Genomic DNA, 18261 nt, shown 5'->3' with positions numbered 1-18261 from the left:
TTGGACCTCAGTGGCCCATTAGCATTGCTAGTAAGGTCCAAATGAATCTTATGCGAAATGGGTCAACGCGCCTTTCGTATACTCGACAGCCTTAAATAACATACGTAATTAGTAGGGCCTAGTAGTCCTCTTCTCCTCGTCTGTTAGGCTTACCTTCTCTTCAAGTAAACTAAAATCAGGTCATTAATCAAGGTTAATCAAATTCATTTGGATTAAGTGAGTAATAACGGGCGACACCAATAAGTGTCGATCGTAGTCTGTAGTTGTAATCAAAGTCTCCTGGAGGGAGAGCGAGAGTTTGTGTATAGATCTATACGGGGGTGACTCCCCCACACCTAAGCTGTTCGCTACAGTTAGACTCGGCCAGTCTAGGGTGACAAAATCTTAAGATCAATTTCGGTGTTCATTAGAATGCCAAGACAGACGAACTAGTCATTATCATGTATGGTTATAACGACTCACATAGAGATCCAATACCATCTAAGTAATCAGGGGAAATCATATTCATTCGCTGTGACGATACAATAATACAAAACAATCATAATATTTTATCGGAAAACATCGGGTTTTCCGGGGAAACCAATCTTACTCACTTGTACTTCCAAAAACTATAATACAAAACTTCTCATTTATACACGTTTTGAAATCATTCACGCATATACTTACAGGATCATCACAACATTTTCATGAAAAGTCTTATTACAGAAAATATCGGATTTCCTGGGTTTTACGAACGACATAAACTATTTTACATCAAACATACTTATGAACTCACCAACATTATATATGTTGACCGTTTTCAAAATAACTTATATTTTCAGGTAATCGTTAGAACGAGGAAGCATCCAGTGTGTTGAAAGTTTCTTTTGTAGTTGCTAATCACCAAACACTTTATATTTTGGGACCATGTACTTGATGTAAACAATGCCAGTTGTATTATGTAATGTTTGGTGATGAATGTGTTATGTTTCATGTATATTCATTGTGATGATATTTCAATTTAAGTCACGCGAGCCCTCGGACGTTTCCGTCGTCTGGTTCGGGGGTGTGACAGTGTTCATACTTGATATTATTTATATAATTATCATGCACTTTATATGAATCCACTTTTTCATGACATCTATTTGTGCAACTTGAGGACGTTATTTGAAATTGTTGAAGAGAATAAAGAAATCAAATTTCAATCTCAAACCAAATAATTTAGTTGATGCATACATTAGTATTTGACATTGGGTGTAAATTTAGGGATGTCGAAGAAAAAATTGATGAAGTAGATGTAAGACTTGTTCAGACAAATAGAAAGAGTTAGAGACTCAAGAAAGCTTGCTACAAAGTAAATCGTTGCAATGTATGACGTGATAAATGTTAACTAGGTAGATTTTTCCTTTTCAAAAATTTAGTTCGTACTCAATAGTTGGATTCATCCAATATTGTCCATATATTATGGTGGTGGCCACAACATTGTCTCATAATATAAAAGCAGTAAGGTTATCGGGAGTTGGGTGTGCCACGTCCCTCGCCAAGCACACTACCCTCGCCAAACACCACCCCCTGACACGCATCATGGGGCCTCACCAAGGCCAATGTGTTGGTCACTAGTAGGGGTGGCAAATCGGATAATTGTTTCGTATTTTTGTCTGGCACGACACGACACAACAAGGTTTTATGTAACACAAACACGACACGACACGATGTCGTGTTTTTTTAACTAATACGAAAACGAACCAATTAAAAAATGACAAACACAACACGACACGACAAAAATAATATAAAATAACAATTAGCTTATTTAGTTAATACTTAATCATGCACAACACGATAAACACGACAAACACGAAAAACATGACAAATAAATGCTAAATCGTGTCAATTTCGTGCCAGATTTTAAACAAGAACACACACGACATCGTGTTTTTTTACACTTGAAACGGATACGACACGAACACGAATTCAAATTTTAGTTTCTTCTCAATTTTGTTTCGTGCCGTGTATTTTTATCGTGTCGTGTCATGAATTGTCACCCTCGCCAAACACCACCCCCTGACGTGCGTCGTGGGGCCTCACCAAGTCTAATGTGTTGGTCAGGTCACTAGCAAGAGAAAGAGAGAGAGAGAGAGAGAGAGAGAGAGAGAGAGAGAGAGTGTGTATGGATGGGATATGATTTGACTCATTTTTATTCTAGTTTTTTTTCTTTTTTTCTTCCAAAATCAATGTCAAACTCACCATCACTCTCTAAAAACATGTTATGTTTAGGTGGCATGTAAGAAAAATGATGTGGCAACATGTTAAGCACAACACCACTCTCGTTAGTCTAACAAAAGGATTATATATAATGAAAAAATTATCCTAACAAAAGTATTGATGTCAATGTTATTTACATTAACCATAGTACGAAAGATGGAAATCTGGTTTATAATAATTTGTAATATCCCAAAATTATGAAGTAAAAATTTTATTTTTAATTCAACCAAAACATTAATTTTCCTTAAGCCAACATTCAATATTCTTTTTCCAAATATTCAAAAGTACTTTATAAGAAAACAGTTATTAGAGTACAATCCTAAAATCATCATAATGCGGAAACATGGGTGGATGTGTTGCGATCAAGTCGGGCCCTTCCCTTTCGAACTGGAAGTACCTGAAACCATAACCATAAAAACCGTAAGCACAAAGCTTAGTGAGTTCCCCAAAATACCACATACCATACGTATTGTGGTCTTATCCATGCAATGCCATGGGCTACTCCCATGTTCTGACATCCAAGTGCCATGGGTTACCCCCATGGTCTTTCCTTGAAATGCCATGGGTTGCCCCCATGGTCTGACATCCAAGTGTCATGGACTACCCCCATGGTCTTTCATACAAATGTCGCGGGCTACCCCTAGGGTCTTCCAGGCAAGTATCACAAAGACAACTAGCATTCCACATAACAAGTAATGGGTCGACATTGGTGCCTTCGACCCATTGATATAGTGAGAAAACTCACCTCAATCCGTTAATAATCAAATAACTGTTCGGACCGCTGAACCGGATAACCTCGCGCCAACTAACAATAAATACAATCTTAATCAATAATTAACTCGATAACCCAAATAATGAGGCCCACTGTAACATCCCGAATTCCAGGTATGAAATTTTAAGGATTTTGTAAATTTCATAAGACCTACTCAACGAGTTGGAGGCCCCAACTCTTCGTGTAGAAACTAATAAAGTCGCACGGATTATGGAACCTACTCGACAAGTTGGAGGACCCCAACTCGACGAGTTGAGGCTGTGTATGAAAACCCTAATTTTTAGGGTTTGCAACCTATTTAAAGAACTTTAAGTCCCCTCACCAGCCTCCCTTACCACCTTATCGTCCAGAGAGAAACCCTAGTTGTGCTTTGTTGCTTTCTTGAGTGTTTGTGAGCTTAAAGAGTGTGATTTGGTGCATTTATTGAAGAAACTTGAAGAGACTAGTGCATAGCCTAAGGAGGAGGCTGTAAATCCGACATTTACACTGTGTTAGCAACCATTTGGAGGTAAAAATTCATTACCTTGGCTTTCCATTTCTTAGATCTTCTCTTATGGAAGTTTAGTGTCTTTTGGCCCATTTTGGATCCACTTTTGGAAGATGAGCATGATTCGAAGTTGTAACTTCAGATCTGGACATCTCTAGGCCCCTTAGGCCCAAAGACTTAAGCTTTATCAAGCTTTGGCCATCCTCCATGTCCTAAACCTCTTATTAAGCCTAGTTTTAGTGTTTTAATCCCTTTGATGCCTTGCATGCATGTAAAGTTAGTAACTTTATGTGGTATCTCAGTCCTAAAAGGCTAGATCTGTAGTTTGGGGATTTGGATTCGACTGGAAAGGACTGAATATGAAAAGGCTGAAGGAACTCGACGAGTTGCGTAGCCAACTCGATGAGTTGAGTCGGGTTTTTCCGCTTTCTGGATGTTGAGTGGACTCGCCGAGTTGACGAGATAACTCGACGAGTTAGTTAGGGTTTTTTTCCCAATTTTCTGAGTTCTGAAGGAACTCGACGAGTTGCTAGCTGCACTCGACGAGTTGGGTCAACATGGACTGTTGACCTTGATTGTTGATTTTAACTTTGACTGGGGTTGACCAAGTTTGCCTTCTGAGGGTATTTTGGTAATTTGGGCCTTAATGGTATTAGTCCTATGGTGGTAGTAGGTGTTTGAGTTTGGAGCTGTGATTCGAGAGCTTGATCTTTTCAGTTTAGTTCGACATTGTGAGGTGAGTTTTCCTCACTGTACTAAAGGGTCGAAGGCACCAAGGTCGACCATTTGGATTGTTATCCTGGTTATAGTATGCTTGTATGCAGTTATGATCTGTTAGATCGGTATCCTGGTCGATAGGATGTTTTTATGCTATTATGATCTGTTAGATCAGTATCCCGGTAGATAGGATGATACTATGCTTAGTGGTATGTATGATATGTGCTTGTCTGTTGATTATTTATGTGCTATGAGTATGTCGACATATGTGTGAGTGTGGTTGGGTTGAGGCGGTCCTGCTTTGTGTTGAAGGCCAACAGACCCAGGGCGGCCCGGATAGACTGAAGGCCATGTTAGGAGGTCCAGTCAGGCCGAAGGCCCGACGAGCGGTCCAGATAGGCTGTAGGCCCTGCGAGGCGGTCCATACGTACCGAAGGCTCGGGAGCGGTCCAGATAGGTTGTAGACCCTGCGAGGCGGTCCAGTCAGGCTGATGGCTCAGTATGCGTGCTGTTATGTTATCTGTTTGAGTGTTGGTACTTTGCGGGAAACTCATTAAGCTTTGGGCTTATAGTTGTTGATTTTGTTTCAGGTACTTCGGAGGATCGTGGGAAAGCGGAGGCTTGATCGTGCACCTCCTCACACTTTATGACTTTGATTTCTGGGATTCTCTTATATGAAACTATTTTGAAAACATTTTGTAATAAGTAATGGTTTTGGATGCTTGAAAAAGTTTTAAATTTTTATGAATTTTAAGGATGTTACAAGTTGGTATCAGAGCCTTGGTTTGAGTGAACTGGAGGAACACTCATGTGAACCCAGTCTCAAACTAAGGAAAAGATTTTCAAAATGATTTTCAAATGGTTTTCAAAATACTAAAGGAGGATGCAAAGTGTACGATCAGCCGGAGCCAGTAAGTAGACCCCAAGATACGATACTGTTATTTGATATTGTGATATGTTAGAACAGCATGCTAGTGATAAGCTAGGGATCTTCAGGAATTTCATGATAGAATTGCCTGATTATGTGATGCCTGATAGCCTAGGGTTTTTCTTTATATGAAATTGACTTCGTTACTGTAGTTGCTTAGTGTATGCATCACGGTTGTATATAACTAAGATCTTATAGCCTGAGAATGTTTGGTTTGGCCTTATTTACTGTTCTTGTCTGATGAAGGGCTTAGGGTAGGATCAGATATTCGAATGTCTATAGGGTCCAGCGTTATGTATAGCTAGTATACACTTGTGTTGCAGGGTTGGTGGAAGTTTCATGGATGAGATGTGCGGGGTCAGTCGGCCAGTTATGAGATATTTAGCCTTCCTCTAGGAGTGAGGATTGAGCGCTCGCCTATATTTATGTATATTGTTAGGGTGTTGTGATGATACTTGAGACAGATATGGGTAGGTGTGGAAGGTAGTATGGGCCCGTACTACTGAAAGGACAAGACCCATACGCGTAGCAAGGAAGTCACAACCCCTAGGGCTTTGTTGGGAGTTGGTTCCCCGTTATTATATGGAATGTCTGATATCTTCCTGATATATTTTCAGCATGGTGGTTACGAGGCGATTTGTGACCGGATCTGGATCAGGATCAGGAGAGGACAGTCAGGGTGGACCAGCAGTGCACGAGACCATTGATCAGATGAGACCAGATGAGTTGGATGCCAGGATTAGGGAGATCCTTCATGATTAGGTTGCTAAATTGTTTCGGGATCAGTTGTCGGAGATGTTTGGGTCTATTAAGACCGCTATGGTTGAGTACTTTGATGAGCGCTATTCAGCCCTTGCTGAGACGGTTGCCGATGTAGCTTCCGCAGCCGTAGCAGCTGCAGGTAGTGGATCTAGTCAGGCTTTCCAGTACCGGGACTTCGATAACACGAAGCCCCCGACTTTCGATGGGACTCAGGACCCGATCATAGCCATGAGGTGGCTATCTGACGTTGAGGGATGCTTTTTCACCTGCTCGTGTCCTACTGACCAGAAGGTCAGGTGTGCTCTGAACCTGCTAAGGTCCGGAGCAAAGGACTGGTTGATATTGATGACGGGGTCGTATTCTGATGAGCAGAGAGTTGCGGTTACTTGGGATCAGTTCAGGGAGATGTTCCTCTCTCGCTACATTCCGCGGGTTGAGTGGGAGCGGTTGGCACATGAGTTTTTGGATTTGAGACATGGTACAGAGTCAGTGATAGAAGTCACCAGGATGTTTACTGAGAGGGAGATGTTTTGCCCGGAGTTTGCTTTCGAGAAGGCTCAGATGACTCGTTATCCGAGCATGATAAAGACTGACATCAGACTGTTCGTTGCTACCCAGCATTGTGATACTTTGTTGGAGTTACAGGAGGCCGCCAGGCGGCGTGAGCTTGAGATTGAGTTGTAGTTAAGGGAGCAGATGCAGTCCCCGACACAAACGTAGCCGGCGCCGAAGCGGCACAAGGTCATTGATTCTAGGACGGGAGGTCAGCATGGCCGCACTTGTGGGAAGTGCGGGAAGGTCCATTCTGGAGCATGTTGATCTGGTAGTGGGTGCCACAAATGTGGCAATGAAGGGAACTATGCGAGGGACTGCTGCCAGTCCGCCCCTGCTCCGGATATGAGGATCTGTTATCATTGTCATCAGGTTAGCCATATGAAGGTCAACTGTCCGTCGCTCGTTGCCAAGCTGGCGCAGGCTCCCGCACCGGCTACTTTACGGATCACTGATGAGAGTCAGGGTAGGGCAGAGCCCCCGAGGGCTCGGGGACGCGCTTTCCAGCTCACAGTCGAGGAGGCCAGGACAACGCCAGATGTGGTTGCTGGTATGTTTCTATCCCTTATCTTATTGATTATATTTATTTTATGCTCATATGTTGTGCCTATGTTAGGTACGTTCTTAGTGAACTCTCTGCCTGCTCTTGTATTGTTTGACTCTGGAGTGAGTCGGTCGTTTGTCTCTTGACCTTTTAGTAGGGAGTTCGGTTTGCCTTTAGGAGAGCTAGAGTGTCCGTTACGAGTCTCCATCGCCAACAGACATGGGATTTCTGCTTCTTCAATCTACCAGGGTTGCGTTCTGGAGATCTTCGGAGTGTCATTCCCGATTGATTTGATTACGATTCCCATGGGGGAAGTTTGTGTGATAGTGGGTATGGACTGGCTGAGTCTCTTCGGTGCCATGATCGACTGTGAGGGTCAGTGTGTGGTAGTTTGAACCCCAAGTGGGAGAAATCTGGTTATCTATGGTGAGGGCACCAGGTTGGGTTCAGGGTTTTGCTCAGCCGCCAGGGCTCGACAGTATATTCAGCACGGGTGTGCGGGTTATTTGGCGTATGTGGTGGATAGACGGGTTGTGCATCAGGTCTCAGTTTTAGAGGTTCCAGTCGTCAGAGAGTTCGCTGATGTGTTTCTGGAGGAGTTACCCGGAGTGCCTCCGGAGAGGCAGGTCGAGTTCAGGATCGACCTTGTGCCAGGTGCGGCCCCTATCGCCAAGGCGTCGTACCGATTGGCACCACCGGAGATGCAGGAGCTGTCATCTCAGCTACAGGAGCTGCTAGGCAAGCAGTTCATCCGTCCGAGCAGTTCTCCATGGAGAGCACCGAATCTCTTCGTCAAGAAGAAGGATGGTTCACACTGAATGTGCATTGACTACCGGGAGCTGAAAAAGTTGACGGTGAAGAACCATTATCCACTACCACGGATTGATGATCTCTTTGATCAGTTACAGGGAGCATATTGGTTCTCCAAGATAGACTTGAGGTCCGGGTACCATCAGGTCAGGGTGAGGGAGGAGGACGTGGAGAATACCGCGTTCTAGACTCGATATGGACATTACGATTTCGTGGTGATGCCATTTGGGCTCACCAACGCGCCAACGTGTTTATGGACCTGATGAATCGGGTGTGCAGATCGATGCTCGATCACTCGGTCATTGTGTTTATAGATGACATCTTGGTGTATTCCAAGACCAGATAGCAGCATGAGGAGCATCTTCGCGAGCTTTTGGGAGTTTTGAGACGAGAACGACTTTATGCCAAGTTCTTAAAGTGTGAGTTTTGGTTACGAGAGGTTCAGTTCCTTGGACATCGCGTTAACCAGGATGGGATTTTGGTCGATCCGGCCAAGATCGAGGCGGTTATGCAGTGGGAGGTTCTGAAATCTCCCTCGGATATCAGGAGATTCTTGGGATTGGCAGGGTAATACCAGATATTCATACATGATTTCTCTAAGATTGCAGTACCCCTCACTCGTCTGAAGAGGAAGGGGGTGGATTTCCGGTGGGGCCCTGAGCAGCAGACTGCATTCGAGACCCTCAGACAGCGACTTTGCAAGGCTCCAGTCTTGACTCTCCCGGAGGGTATTGAGGATTTTGTAGTGTTCTGTAATGCATCCATCACAGGACTGGGATCGGTCCTCATGCAAAGAGGACGAGTGATAGCCTACGCATCGCGGCAGTTGAAGCCGCATGAGACGAGATATCCCACGCACGATCTAAAGTTGGGAGCGGTGGTGTTCGCCCTCAAGATCTGGAGACATTACCTCTACGGGGTCTGTTGTACCATATACACGGACCATAAGAGTTTGAGACATATCATGGATCAGCCGAACCTGAACATGAGGTAGCGCAGGTGGCTAGACGTAGTCAAGGATTATGACTGCGAGATCCTTTACCATCCAGGTAAAGTGAACGTCGTGGCGGACGCCCTGAGCCTTAAGTCGGCTGGATATTCTATTCCAGCGGCATGTATGAGGATATCTGTAGATTCTCCATTGGTGAGCTTGATCAGGGAAGCTCAGGCTGAGGGTGTACGGCAGGAGAACTGGAAGCTTGAGAGGATTAGAGGTGAGATCACCCGATTTGTGCATGACAGTCGTGGGTTGTTGACCCGTTGCGGTCGGGTCTGGGTTCCGATGTCTGGTGGGGTCAGACAGATTGTATTGGAGGAGGTGTTGGGTTTTGAGCATTCTAACACTCCTATGGTGTACATGCAACCCTATAAACCTTGGATCTATGTTTTCTCTATTATACATGCAAATATTAACTATTCCAAGGTTTCATCCTAACTAGCATATTATGAAGCACCTATACTACAAAGTTCTAGTTAGATGACATACCTTTTGATGTAGCTTGATGTCTTCAAGCTTTAAGAACTTAGCCCCAATAGTGTGGAAGCCTCAAATGGAATCACAAATCACCAAAACACCTTGGAAGAACTTGAGAGAATATGTATGCACACTAAAATCGACCCACTCTTATTTTCACACACTTGTGCCAATTTTGTGAGCCAAGGACCCCTTTATATATTATGGAGGATTAGGGTTACATCCATGTAAACCCTAATACCCATGACCTTTCATTTACATAGGATCCATGGGTTAAAAGCTCCATGGACCATCCATGAAAGCTTAGCCCAACCTAAATGAACTTGGCTCATTCCATATATATAAGAGTCCATATTTAATTAGTTCTTTTTGATCACTTAATTAATTCTTGATCAACACTAATTAAATAATATAATTCCATATTAATATATTAGAACTTATAATATATTAATATAAATCATAAATATACTATTCTCAAAAGACTATCCATATAAATTGTGCCGGTGAAGTGCAACCCAAATGGACCATGCTGGGTCGGGTCAAGTACATACCAAATATAGTTATGGACTTAGACATTAATCCAACAGTCTCCCACTTGGATAAGTCTAAAACAATTATTGAGTATGACTTCAAAACCTAACTGGCAATCGTAGCTCTTAAAGCCGCTGTCGAACTTTGACCTTGTCAATGACTTGTCCATTAGATAAGGGATCATATATTCCTCCATTCTAGATATCATATGGACTGAGACATGGATTATAATCATTCTCTCTGTCCATTTTTTGTTTCCCGATTTTCGATTTATGATGACTGACTGATTGAACAAATCAAATCAGTCTTGGCTTGGCCAAGCACTCATATGTGTCATCGCTAAATCATCGAGGGGCCCACATATATCGCTTTTATCCCGAAGGTAAAAGGAATGGATAAACTTCGACTCATATGGCTTGTTCTACTACTTGTTGAATCATACACAAAGGCACGTTTTATAACATCGAGTTACCAAATGCGTTTTCGTGCAATCAATGTATAACCAACTCATAGTAACAACTCATATCTCTAGGTTTGAAGAATATAAGATATTATCGTCTCATGATCACTCGTGATAAAATCCATGAAGTGATTCAAATGAGCGCGGGTTGAATCAAATACTCAGAACTTATGAGCACTCATGAGTGTTGTAGCACCACTTTGTCCACCAACTTGGACCTCTACAAACCAACCCATGACAGTCTTGATTCATATCTACTTCCAACATATGACCGACTGTGGATGGTTTGAATAACTTAATCATTCAGGAAGAGAGACTTAGTTATTCTGGAAGTCAAAACATGCAAAGTGAAACACAAGAATAAATGAATCAAATATGGTATCAAACCCTATGAATATAAATAAACACTTTTATTTATCACCATACTGATTACTCATTATTCATTGTTTCAGTTTTATCAACTTTATACTTGAATTAAAAACACTAGTTGTCCCATGCTCCAAGCATGTACACTATGTTTTTCTTAAACAATAGCTTTGCCATACACCAAGTATGCACTCTATGTTTGTCTATGATCCTTACTTTGTGAAATAAACCAATTGAACATAATTTCAGTGATTCTAATTTCACACTCCCAAATCCTTATCGAAAAATGTGAGAATTTCAAATTCCTATCATTTATCGAAATCTGTTTAGATTTTAAACTTATATGCACTGACCCTCCTGTAATGAATATGTACAAAGTCACAAAGACTTGTCAACAGTCATTATAAGGTATTCCAATGGAGACTTTCTTACCAAAGTTCAGATTTCTGATACGAGATGCTTTGATAAAACTTTATCAAAATCATACACCTTTCCTTAGATAGCATGCATGTGTGTCTAAACAATTTCAGAACTATGAAAAGAGATGCCGTAATCATAGTCTCAATTGTTTAGACCTTTTGCCATCTGCTTCAAATCTACTTGGTGGAAGTGTTTCCTCACCATCATTTTCATGAATCGGAGAGAAACCTTATGACCCTTAGATTTTATGGTGTATGTGTTCTTATCCATGTGAATCGTCAAAACCATAGTCACAAGACAAGGATAATGACAAATCCAAACTCATATGGACTGAACTTATGCAATCTTAACTTCTTGCCACCTGGCAGTACAGGGCCTGCCATTGCTTCCAAGTTGTTATGCAACCAATTGAGAACTTTCAGAACTCCTATGCAAAGCCAACTTTAACTGGAATGGGCACAGAATATGTCAACACGATAGGTTATAAACCTCAAGTCGTGTGCTAGTGAAGAACCTCAGGTTTTATTCTTGATTAGTTCTTGAAATTCTTTTTATGATCTTTAAGACTCCCACTATCCTCTTGACATATAAGACTATCTTGCCAAATATTCAAGAGATAGTGCGGATTCTTTATCAAGACAAACACTTCACACAATTGGCCTTAGTTGGTCTTTGTTTTATCCAAAACATCACAACTTACCAATTTCAAATGTACACGAGTAGGACACTTTTACTCTTACATTTGACAAGTGTTTTAAACCTTTCTTTAAGATATGTCACTCAAGTTACAATCTTGGAGTATGACTCTAAGAATTGTTTTGGAACGAAGTATGACTCATCTTCCTGATCTAACCATTTCAACAATTCATGACTCCTCTTCTTAGTCATAAGAATGCACTAAGATGACCTTTAGAGGACTAATTGTGATATGATTTCTAAATCATTAAGATGATCACAAACATGATACTAAAGTACTCTCCCATCTTTTCAGATTTGAGAAACTTTTATCTTTCTGCCTAATTTGATTCTTCCCATTCGTTCTGCCATATATTGAGACTTTTCCAATGTTTCAGAATTATACTTAAACTTGTAAGTATAACCATGTTTACTAAACTTTAGTAAATCAAATAGTCTTAACGAGCTTTGTGGTGGACATGACCAGTGCACAAGAATGTGTACTCGATCCCTTTAGTCCTTCACTTGACTCACACATCCATGTGAACAAGTAATTAGTCTTGATTTTCCAATGCTTGAAAGTTCTCATTCATCATACTATTCAACTTGCATGATTCCAAGTTTCGGTCCAATTGAAACTTGGGTGATGAGGAACTTTCCTGATTTGGTAAATTTAGACACTACCACAAATGAAAGAATCAAATCCATTTTCCAATATTGCTGTCAGTGGAATCATATAAGCAACAATTTTCCACAAATGCCATTGTAAGGATACTTCAAATAAATAAAATTAAACAATTTTCTTTTATTTTAAAACTTTGCGGAAAAACTTATCCTTACAATCCACATGGAAAATTGTTGTTATCTATTCCTTAGCAATATATCATAACTTCTTAAGCAACTGCTCAAAATTCTGATGCGATCGAAATCCACCTTCGCGATCAGAATCAACATATACTTCCTTTAATATTTCTCTCTATTCTTTGATTTCTTAAAACATCAACATGTGACCCAGTCACATCATGTAATGAGGATCTCAGAATAGAACTTAACAGAGTTAGATAATGGGCTCTACCTGATGTAGAGTCAAACTTATTGACTTTAACATCCTTAGGTAAATTTGGCAGCTTTGCAATCAACGCCCCTTCCTTTGGCAAAATAAACATATGGACCCTTTGGTAATGGGACTATCTCAGACTTAGCCTTTCTCTTTACCATTTGGTCAACCGGGTTGACTATGGCCAATCCCTTTCCATTGGGAAGATAATGCTTTTTCTGGATTTCCAGTGTCACCATTGTCACTGTCCATAAAGTTTTTGGGAAGTTGATCTTCTAATCAAATTTGCTTTACTATCGTTCCAAATCATTGCTGATTCAGCAGCACCAAGCAAATAGATATGATCATTAAGGTTCATGTCATAGTCTGTTTCATAGTAGTCCCAAAGGAACTCACTATGTGACTTAGAAAGTGATTGAACATCCAACTTTCTCAAGACTTTGACACCCAACTCTCCCGGCTTGTCAATATGTGACTTCATCTCTAAGATGTGATCACACATAGACCTTGCTTGCCATTAGGGCTTGAGTGACCTTGAACTTGTGGGTTAGGGAGAATAATTGGAAGAGGTGGAGGAAGAGAAGTATGACTTCCATGAGCCAAACTCGGGAAGTCATATTCATTAGGAAAGCTTGGTTTGGGAAGATCATTGTTGTCTAAACCAGACATCAACAATGGGAGAAATTCACGTAAAGTTGATTTAAGTCCTTAATATAACACCCAATATGATATATTAAGGCTAGGACCCAACAAACTATTTTATAACTTGGAAGAGGGATGCCGTAATCCAAGCTATAAAATATTTGAAGGTAGGTGAATGACTATTCACCAATTTCCACCAAGATAAACGAAATGTATTATTAGGTTTTAATTGGTTTTGAAACTCCTAGATTCTTTTGAGATTCATTGAACTTTTCAATGGCATGTTTCAATCTCGAGTGTGCCCTTCAGGTTTTGTGACTGGGATGCCGAGGATCACAAAACAAGGTGTGAAGTAACCATGCAAATATACTTGGTACCCTTAATATTTACCCCTCAATCGATGTGCCGGTTAACCACACACGCTCCAACGATACTATGATAAATATTAAGTTACCCTTTGCCTACCTTGTTAAGTCCATGTTAGTGTGCCGGTTAACCACACACGCTCCACTAACAGCTTAAGCAAAGTGCAAAGTGTAATTTCATGGATTAGCACCTTATTCACATTTTCCTAAGTAACTAAGATTGGGTATTATTAAGAGTTTAGTTACTTAGTATTTATCATTAATACTTTTAATGAAGGGAGAATTATAGTCCTTGTCCTACCCGTTCGGCTAACGACCCTCCACCAGTCAAGGAAGCGGTGGGTGAGAGTGGACACCCATTAAACTGCCATTTTATAGGCAGTAACCTTATACCCCCCTTATAGACCGGCTTCGTGAATGAGGCCTACTAATGGTAAGACGACTTGCTCTTATACATATATATAAATATTATTAACTTATAATATTATAAAGTATAAGGGTTGAATTTTAACTTTTAAAATTCTAAGGGCTTAACTTGGAATTAAAGTATTCATAAGTGAAAACTTTACAAATTCCAAAACTTGAGGGAAAGTTTTTGAAACTATTCAAAACTTTTCATTTCATAACTTATGAGTTTAATGGTTCATTAAAATGAAGACTCTTCATTTTTTATGTAACCTCTTATTCTTTAATAACACTTTTAAAGAAGTGACCCTTAAACATCCATAACTTGAGGACAAGTTATGGAGTCATAATACTATTTAATGAAAAAGACTCTTCATTTTTTTTATGTAACCTATGACACTTTTATGAGTTTTAAGATTCATAAATGTGACCTTTTATGTAACTTGAGGACAAGTTACAAAAACACATTTTATGAACTACCTCTAGATTAATTATGATTGAAAACAACTAAAAAACAAATTTTTTTTCCATTAATCTAAACTAACTCATAAATCAAGGAAACACAAAAAAAAATAACTTTTGGATTCCATAACTTATGGAGTTTAATGTTTTGTTTTATGATGAAACTTTTAATGTTCCATAACTTAAGAACAAGTTATGGAATTCTTTAAAACATTAAGACCAAGTTTTGTAACTCCATAAAAAAATTTTGAATCAATTTTTTTTAAACCTTTTCATATCCGTAACTTATGGAAGTTTCAAAAACCCTTAAGATCACAACTTTAAAAAAAACTTTTGAGCTCCAAAATTTTATGACAAAATATGTAACTCCTTAAAACATTTAGATCAAACTTTTAAAACTAATAAAATAATCATATCATTTTATCTTTTACTAAATTTGACCTAATTCAACTCATATAACAAATTATTCAAATTTTACAAATAATTTGTTTTTCACAAAACAAGTAATTATCTTAAAATTTGACAAACGTCATGTTTTTTTTTCCTTTTTTTTTTCAACTTGAAAATAAAACATTTGCATCAATATAACAGAAAACAACCCATGGCTCTGATACCACTGTTGGGTTTTGAGCATTCTAACACTCCTATGGTGTACATGCAACCCTATAAACCTTGGATCTATGTTTTCTCTATTATACATGCAAATATTAACTATTCCAAGGTTTCATCCTAACTAGCATATTATGAAGCACCTATACTACAAAGTTCTAGTTAGATGACATACCTTTTGATGTAGCTTGATGTCTTCAAGCTTTAAGAGCTTAGCCCCAATAGTGTGGAAGCCTCAAATGGAATCACAAATCACCAAAACACCTTGGAAGAACTTGAGAGAATATGTATGCACACTAAAATCGACCCACTCTTATTTTTACACACTTGTGCCAATTTTGTGAGCCAAGGACCCCTTTATATATCATGGAGGATTAGGGTTACATCCATGTAAACCCTAATACCCATGACCTTTCATTTACATAGGATCCATGGGTTAAAAGCTCCATGGACCATCCATGAAAGCTTAGCCCAACCTAAATGAACTTGGCCCATTCCATATATATAAGAGTCCATATTTAATTAGTTCTTTTTGATCACTTAATTAATTCTAAATTAATTCTTGATCAACACTAATTAAATAATATGATTCCATATTAATATATTAGAACTTATAATATATTAATATAAATCATAAATATACTATTCTCAAAAGACTATCCATATAAATTGTGCCGGTGAAGTGCAACCCAAATGGACCATGCCGGGTCGGGTCAAGTACATACCAAATATAGTTATGGACTTAGACATTAATCCAACAGGAGGCTCATAAGTCTCATTTCTCTATTCACCTGGGAGCCACCAAGATGTACCGAGATCTGAGTTTGAGTTACTGGTGGCCATGCATGAAGAGAGAGATCGCTTGGTACGTCGAGAGGTGCTTGACCTGTAGGATGGTCAAGGCCGAGCACCAGAGGCCGCGTGGCAAGCTGCAGTCTCTGGAGGTTACCATGTAGAAATGGGAGCGGATAACGATGGACTTTATCACCAAGTTGCCGAGAACGGCGAAAGGATATGATGCTATATGGGTCGTGGTGGATCGATTGACCAAGAGCGCCCATTTCCTGGCCATAAGGGAGAGTTCATCGGCCGAGAAGTTGGCTGATGTACATATCCGTGAGTTCATTGCTCGCCATGGGGTGCCGGTCTCTATTGTCTCAGACCGTGATGTGCGATCCACCTCCTGTTTCTGGCAGAAGTTCCATGAAGAAGTAGGCACGAGACTGCATTTTAGCATCGCATACCATCCGCAGACAGACGGCCAGAGCGAACAGACCATTCAGACCCTCGAGGATATGTTACGGGTATGCGTTATTGACTTCGGTGGGAGATGGGACTCCTAGTTACCTCTTGCAAAGTTCTCCTACAACAACAGCCATCACTCCAGCATAGGTGTTCCGCCTTTTGAGCTATTGTATGGACGGAGATGTCGTACCCCCGTCTGCTGGGGCGAGGTTGGTCACAGGGTGATGGGTCAGACCGAGGTACACCTGTAGACTACCGATATGATACAGCAGATCAGGCAGCTGTTTCAGACTCCTCAGAGTCGGCAGAAGAGCTACGCCGACCGGCGCCGATCTGAGTTGGAGTTTCAGGTCGGTGATATGGTGTTGCTGAAGGTCTCACCCTGGAAAGGTGTGATCCGTTTCAGGAAGAGGGGAAAGTTGGGTCCCCGATACATTGGGCCATTCCAGATTATTGCCAGGGTTGGCAAAGTAGCATATAGACTGGACCTTCCGGAGGAGCTCAATCAGATTCACAACACTTTCCACGATTCACAGTTGCGAAAGTGCATATTAGACGAGGATGCGGTCGTGTCGTTGGATGACATTCAGGTGGACGAGCGCCTGAACTATGTCGAGAGGCCCATAACTATATTAGAGAGAAAGGTAAAGGTCTTGAGGAACAAGGAAGTACATCTGGTAAAGGTACAGTGGCAGCACCGGAGGGGATCCGAGTGGACTTGGGAGACAGAGGCCGAGATGCGGGAGCATTATCTGGAGTTGTTCACTGCAGCAGACTTCGAGGACGAAGTCTAGTTCAAGTGGGGGAGAATTGTAACATCCCGACTTCCAGATATGAAATTTTAAGGATTTTGTAAACTTCATAAGACCTACTCGACGAGTTGGAGGCCCCAACTCGTTGTATAGAAACTAATAAAGCCGCACAGATTATGGAACCTACTCGACGAGTTGGAGGACCCCAACTCGACGAGTTGAGGTTGTGTATGAAAACCCTAATTTTTAGGGTTTGAACCCTATTTAAAGGACCTTAAGTCCCCTCACCAGCCTCCCTTACCACCTTATCATCCAGAGAGAAACCCTAGCTGTGCTTTGTTGCTTTCTTGAGTGTTTGTGAACTTAAAGAGTGTGATTTGGTGCATTTCTTGAAGAAGCTTTAAAAGATTAGTACATATCCAAAGGAGGAGGCTGTAGATCCGACATTTACACTGTGTTAGCAACTATTTGGAGGTAAAATGTCTTTACCTTGGCTTTTCATTTCTTAGATCTTCTCCTATGGAAGTTTAGTGTGTTTTGGCCCATTTTGGATCCACTTTTGGAAGATGAGCATGATTCGAAGTTATAACTTCACATCTGGACACCTCTAGGCCCCTTAGGCCTAAAGACTCAAGCTTTATCAAGCTTTTGTTGGGTTTTGAGCATTCTAACACTCTTATAGTGTACATGCAACCCTAGATTCTTTGGATCTATATTTTCTCTAATATACATGCAAACTATGTTTTTCCAAAGCATCATCCTAACTAGCATACAATGGAGTATCTTTACTACAAAATTCTAGTTAGATGACATACCTTTTGTTGTAGCTGGAAACCTTGGACCGTTAAGAACTTAGCATCAATAGTGTGAATGCATCAAATGGAATCACAACACACCTAGAACAAAGGATGACTCTTGAGAGAGAATATCTTATACACAAAATGGCTCATGAACTCATAGAACATGTAGTCGCCGATTTTGGATA

This window comes from Lactuca virosa, chromosome 5, assembly GCF_052849685.1.
Source record: "Lactuca virosa cultivar CGN04683 chromosome 5, Lactuca_virosa_CGN04683_v6, whole genome shotgun sequence".
In the NCBI taxonomy this organism is placed as follows: domain Eukaryota; kingdom Viridiplantae; phylum Streptophyta; class Magnoliopsida; order Asterales; family Asteraceae; genus Lactuca; species Lactuca virosa.
This window is presented reverse-complemented; position numbering follows the sequence as displayed.